This window comes from Pituophis catenifer, unplaced genomic scaffold (genome assembly GCF_029215685.1).
Source record: "Pituophis catenifer annectens isolate HBS135680 unplaced genomic scaffold, rPitCat1.0.hap2 SCAF_2, whole genome shotgun sequence".
NCBI classification, from domain to species: Eukaryota; Metazoa; Chordata; class Lepidosauria; order Squamata; family Colubridae; genus Pituophis; species Pituophis catenifer.
The window spans coordinates 154,642,837-154,649,835 of NW_027256882.1; positions in this window are offsets into that span (position 1 = coordinate 154,642,837).

Here is a 6,999-nt window from a genome sequence, read left to right on the forward strand (position 1 = left end):
TCAACCAGATCTGAAGTTCTTTCTTCCTCCATACTCAGTTACCTATGAAAATGGAAGTTACATGGTGCCAAAACTGATCTGCATAGTGGATGGGGTTAAAGAGTGAAATCAAATTTGCAATTGCCTACTGGGTGATGAGAGATTTAGTGCTGTCATGCTGCAGCAATATTTCCTTTTGTGTACTTCCAAATTCTACTTAACCAATTTCAAACTGTTGAATGTTATAATACAACATTCTGTGTTGACAGTAATGCCAGTTTCAAGGAAATCCATGTGAATAATACCTCCCCCAAAACTTATTAATTTTCCTGCCAAGGCCTAGGTTTATTTCTGCAATATTGATTTTGACAAGTCACAAAAGGTGAACACATGACCCTGAGACACTGCAGCCATCATAAATATAATCCATGTATCTGAATTTTGATCACATGGCCATGGGAATGCTGCAATGGTCATAAGTCACCTTTTTCAGTGCTGTAACTGAACTGTCACTAAATGAGCTATTGTAAATTGAGGACTAACTGTATTCAGTCCGTTTGGGTCTGGTGTTTTTCCAATTTTAATCTTTATAACTTTAATATTCTGAATTGTAATTGGCTTGCTTAATACTTGTCTGTGTTCTTCACAAACTTCAAATTCTGAATTTTCAATGTTTTCAAACATTTTTTATTATATGCTTAGAGTACAATTCTAATCAGTACTGAAATCTATGATAGACAGTAGACATAATAGTACATTCTGAAACTCAGAGCCATGATGCCACATTGTTCTGAATCTTGCAAATTCTTGAATTTAATACTTGGCCTTTAATTTATATATAATTCATTTACTTGTCTGTCAGGTATTTAATACCTTACTCTCAATAAAAACTGAAATAATTTGAAATAAAAATATTAGACTTGGTAAAATATTCATTTATTCACTGCAATTCTTGCTAATGAAGACAAATTTAATTTCTTCTATCAAGAAATGTCTTTCCATTTCTATTTTTTTAAATGCTAAATATTTGACTTAGTGATAATGTTAAAAGCCTGTTAGTCAATGCACAATTTGTTTTTCATCCTCTGTTAAATTCAATATCAGCATCTGAGTTTTTTCTTCATTACTCTGATACTCTGACACTGAACCATACTATATAACAGCGGCCCCCAACCTTTGGGCACCAGGGACTGATTCCATGGAGTTTTTCCATGGACCAGAAGGGGTGTGGCCCTGCATCCTGCAGATGGGGCTTCATTTGTTTGTGTGGATCGGTTTCTGGCATGCCACGGGCTGGGTGTTGGGGACCCTGCTGTATAACTCAAGGGTGAATGGTTCTTAGTACAGTATTATAAAAAATATTAATAGCACTTGGATCTATATACCGTTTCATAGACTTTACAGCACTCCAAGTGGTTTATAGTCAGCATACTGCCCCCAACAATTTGGGTCCTCATTTTATTGACCTCAAAAGTATGGAAGGCAGAGTCAACCTTAAGCCCATCAGAATCAAAGTCCTGGCGGTGAGCAGAATCAGCCTGCAATCCTGCATTCTGACTACTGTGCCACCGAGTCATAAATAATTTATGTTCTTGTGCAACTAATTGGGTTATAATACTCTTATTTTTCTTGACATATTTGAAATGCTAAGAGTTATAATGCTATAAAAGATAAAGGGAGAAATGACATCCTTGTTCTGTTCTCTTCATAATAATTCATTGCTATCAAGCAAGACCATTATAATTTTAACTTTTTGTTCTTTATAAATAAATACTTTGAATCTAGGTAAAAAATTAGGAACACAGCCCATTTTTTTTTGAGAACTAGAAACAAGTCCATTCGAAACTGGTATAAAAGCCTTGTCACCTTCAAGGAAAAATATGGCCAATTTTGATCTGATTTATCTCATCAGTAATATTTATATATATATATATATATATATATATATATATATATATATATATATATATATATATATATTATTTCTTATGTATGTCTTCAGTACAAAGTCTGTCTGATCATGAAGTATCATCCCAATTAGAAAGCCAAGATTGCCATGAAGAATCATGAGATCCACATTTAGAATCAGAATAGAGCTGGAAGGGGCCTTGGAAGTCTTCTAGTCCAGCCCCCTACTCAAGCAGGAGATCCTATACCATTTCAGACAAGTGACTGTCCAGTCTCTTCTTAAAAACCTCCAGTGATGAAGCATCCACAACGTCTGAAGGCAAGCTGTTCCACTGATTAATCGTCCTCACTGTTAGGAAGTTTCTCCTTAGTTCTAGGTTGCTTCTCTCGATTAGTTTCCATTCAGTTTCTTGTCCTGCCCTCCGGTGCTTTGAAAAATAAATTGACCTCCTCTTTGTGGCAGCCTCTCAAACACTGGAATACTGCTATCATGCCTGCCACCCCAGTCCTTCTTTTCTCTAAACTAGCAAAACCCAAATCCTGCAACTATTCTTCATGTTTTAGTCTCCAGGCTTTTAATTGTCTTAGTTGCTCTTCTTGGCAATTTTTCCTAAGTCTCAGCATCTTTTTTGTAATGTGACCAAAACTGGATGCAATATTCCAGGTGTATTCTTATAAAGTGGAACTTTATAAAGCAGTACTAATACTTAATGTGATTTTGATTCTATGCCTCTGTTTATATACCGTATTTTCCGGCATATAAGATGCCTTTTTAACACATGAAAATCTTCTCAAAAGTCGGGGGTCGTCTTATACTCCGGGTGTCGATCTCCTGTAACCAGGCAGACCAGCCCGAAAGGCTCTGACGAGCCTTAAATGGCTCTGACGATCCAAGCCCTGACGATCTGCTAATCAGGCAACTCAGCTGGGATCGCCAGAGCCATGGAGAAGGGAAAAACTTTTCCCCCGCCAGCTTGCTTACCTTAGCTCAGTGGTTGGGGGTCAAACAACCCTTTCACAGGGGTTTTGCAGGTGGTGCAATACAGAAAAACGAGCGCAGCCCTCGCCATCCGGAATGAATGGTGCTGTTGTGGCGGTGGGGGAGGGGGCGGCAGAAGCAGGAAGAAGCGGCGTTTGCGATGGCTGGAAGCTGTGGGAGTGAAGCACTACTTTCATTTGTACGGCAACAGCATTCCGCCTTGGTATATTTGTGTCAGCCAGTGGCGCAAGGCAGCCCTCCTCTCCTGCTGCCTGGGACTCAGAGTGGTAAATGGCGTCTGATCCGGAGAGCAGCTGGATTTTGCTCTCTAATCCGGATGCCAGATCGGCCCCCTGCAAACTCTCGTCTCTCGAGGAGCGCTCCCTGAAGCGGGGCTGGAAACTTTGGTTGGGCTGCTTGAGAGAGGAGAGCTTGCAGGGGGGCGATCTGGTGTCTGCAATGGAGAGCAAAATCCAGCTTTTTCTCTCCGCTGTAAGAGCGCTGTAAGAGCGGCAGCCCTCATCTCCTAATGCTTGGGACTCGGAGCAGTAAATGGTGACTGGTCCGGGGAGCAGCTGGATTTTGCTCTCCATTGCGGACGCCAGATCAGCCCCCTGCAAGATCTCGTCTCTCAAGGAGCCCGACCAAAGTTTCCAGCCCCGCTTTAGGGAGCGCTCCTCGAAAGATGAGATCTTGCAGGGGGCTGATCTGGCGTCCGCAATGGAGAGCAAAATCCAGCTGCTCCCCGGACCAGTCACCATTTACCACTCTGAGTCCCAAGCATCAGGAGATGAGGGCTGCCTTGTGTCGCAAATATACCACGGCGGAATCCTGATGCCGCTCTTACAGCGGAGAGAAGCCGGATTTTGCTCTCCATTGCAGACACCAGATCGCCCCCCTGCAAGTTCTCCTCTCTCAAGCAGCCCAACCAAAATTTCCAGCCCCGCTTCAGGGAGCGCTCCTCGAAAGATGAGATCTTGCAGGGGGCTGATCTGGCGTCCGCAATGGAGAGCAAAATCCAGCTGCTCCCCGGACCAGTCACCATTTACCGCTCCGAGTCCCAAGCATCAGGAGATGAGGGCTGCCTTGTGCCGCAAATATACCAAGGCGGAATCCTGATGCCGCTCTTACAGCGGAGAGATGAGGGCTGCCTTGGCAATTGGCTGGCGCAAATATACCAAGGCAAATGCTCATGCCGCACAAGTTCAAGTAGTGCTTCGCTCCCACACTTCTTCCGGCCCTCAGTCTCTCAGAGAGATGCTTGACTTCCTCTCAGCCCCAAGACACTGGCTGGCCCAAGAGATGAGAGAGAGAGAGAGAGAGAGAGAATGAGAGAGAAAGAAAGAGAATCAGAATGAGACAGAGGAGAAAGAGACAAAGAATGAAAGAGAATGAGAGAGAATCAGAATGAGACAGAGAGAGAAAGAGACAAAGAATGAAAGAGAAAGACATAATGAAAGAGAATGAGAGAAAGAGACAGAGAGAATCAGAGAGAGAGAGAGAGAAAGAGAGAGAATGAGAGACAGAGAATCAAAGAGAATCAAAGAATCAGAGAGAGAATGAGAGAGAGAGAGAAAATGAAAGAGAATCAGAATGAGAGAATCAGAATGAGAGGGAGAGAGTGGGGAGAGAGAGAGAAAGAGGGGGAGAGAGAAAGAGAATGAGAGAAAGAGTGGGAGAGAAAGAGAATGAGAAAGAGGGAGGAGAAAGAGAATGAGAGAGAGGGGGGAGAGAAAGAGTGGGGGAAAGAAAGAATGAGAAAGAGGGGGAGAGAGAAAGAATGAGAGTGGGGGAGAGGGGGACAGAGAAAGAGAGAATGAGAAAGAGTGGGAGAGAAAGAGAGGGAGAGAGAGAGAAAGCGAAAATGAGAGAGAGAGAAAGAGAGAATGAGAGAATGAGAGAGAAAGAGTGGGAGACAGAGAGAGAGAGACAGAGAGGAGGGAGAGTGCCTGAAGGACCCCATCCCATACTGGGAGTCCAAGTGCTTCAGCAAGTGGCGCACTGGATTCGTATTAGTGGTCCGTGAAATTTAAAATTATGAAGTTGGTGGTCCCTGAGGTCCAAAAGGTTGGGGACCCCTGGCCTAAGACCATCGGAAAACACATATTTTTGATGGTTTTAGGAATAACTTTATCGTTGGGGGTCACCACAACATAAGGAACTGTATTAAAGGGTCGCGGCATTAGGAAGGTTGAGAACCACTGCCTTAGCTGCTTGCCTTGCTTCGCTTGCCTGAATCTATTCCATCAGCAAGCAACTCCCTGCCTGCAATCAAGCATGCAGGGAGTTGTGGACTTCAACTCCCAGAATTCCTCAGCCAGCAAAACAAAGCTGGCTGAGGAATTCTGGGAGTTGAAGTCTACAAGTCTTAAAGTTGCCAAGGTTGGAGACCCCTGTTCTATTGGGTAAGTTTTTTTCCCCTTTGGGATCTTTAAAAAAAAATAGTTAATTGGGGTTTTTTTTTAGTTGTTCTTTTTTAGACCTAGCCATTTAAAGTTTAGGAAGTTTTAAATTTAGCTTTCATATAAAAATAAAAATAAAATAATATTTGTGCAGCTTTCTGAGATTTAGTGTGTTTCTGTAGTGTTTCACTCTAACTACACAAACACACAAAATCTCACAAAGCTGTATGTGAAATTTTGTGTGTGTAAAGTGTGAAAGTTGGGTTTTTGGGCTTTTTGTGGCTGTGTGAGGTTCCTGCTTATTTCAGGGGCCATTTTGGTTCTAGCACAGCTGCTTTTACATTGTGGGTGAGCCAGTTGATGTTTTTTTAATTTTTATTTGGTGTGCATTGGAAGAGGGGTAGTCTTATATGGCGAGTATAGCCCAAACCCTATATTTTAACAGGAAAATTAGGGGGTCGTCTATACGCCCAGTCATCTTATACGCCGGAAAATACGGTAACCAAGGATTGTATTAGCTTTTTTGGTGGCGGCTGCACACTGCTGATTCATGTTTAAGTGGTTTCCCATTAGGAATCTAAGGTCCCTCTCACTGTTACTATTTTTGAACCAGGTGTCTCCTAATCTGTACTTGTATCTTTGTTTTTTCCTGCTTTTCTCCACATTAAATTTCATTTTGTTGAATAGGGCCAATTGTTCAAGTTTGTCAAGATCTTTTTGGATCTTGAGTTTGTCTTCTGGGGTGTTGGCTATTTCTGCCAGATTAGTGTTGTCTGCAAATTTGATGAGTTATCCTTCTGTTCCCTCATCTAAGTCATTTATGAAGATATTGAAGAGTATTGTGTCTAAGACGGAACCTTGTGGTACCCCACTGCTTACTTCCCTCCATGTAGATGTAGTACCATTAAAGACTGCACATTGAGTATGGTTTGTCATCCAGTTACAAACCATCTGGTGATCTTGTCTATCCCACATTTTTCTAGCTTACCAAGAAGTAGGTTGTGGTTTACTATGTTAAATGCCTTGCTGAAGTCTAAATTTCCACAGCATTTCGCTGGTCTACTAACTTAGTCACTTTGTCAAAGAATGAAATAAGAGTAGTTCAGCATGATCTGTTTTAAACAAATCTCTACTAGCTACTACTTATAACTTTGTTTCTAGATGTTCGCAGATCTGTTTTTTCATTATTTTTTCCAGTATCTTCCCATGTATTGATGTTAGGCTGATTGGTCTGTAGTTTCCTGGATCTGTTTCTCCCCCCCCCCCCCCCGGTTTTTTTTTTGTTTGTTTGTTTGTTTGTTTTTGAAGATGGTAACCACATCAGCTCTTTTCCAATCCTCCAGTGGTTTAATAATGAGATGAATCTATGTTTCAGGATGTGTCAAATCCTTTCCTTTAGAAATCAAGGAAATAAAATCTTTTTTATTTCTAAATTAATCTGTCTTTTCCAATTATTCATGGTTAGAATATCTGAAATTTTTTTCTAAGGAAAAGTAATAATAGAATCCCAGATGGGTACCTTAAATGCATTCCACGGATTGAAAGGAAGTACTTGGGTAAAGTGTAGTCAATGAACAAATAATATCCGTGGAGAATCCTTTAATGTGACAGTTACCAAGTTTATGCTCTACTCACTGATGCAGAAGAGGAAGTTCATGAGCTTTATCATTGTGTTCAATCTGAAATCAACAGAATATACAAAGAAAGATGAGCTGAACATGCAAGTAAAAC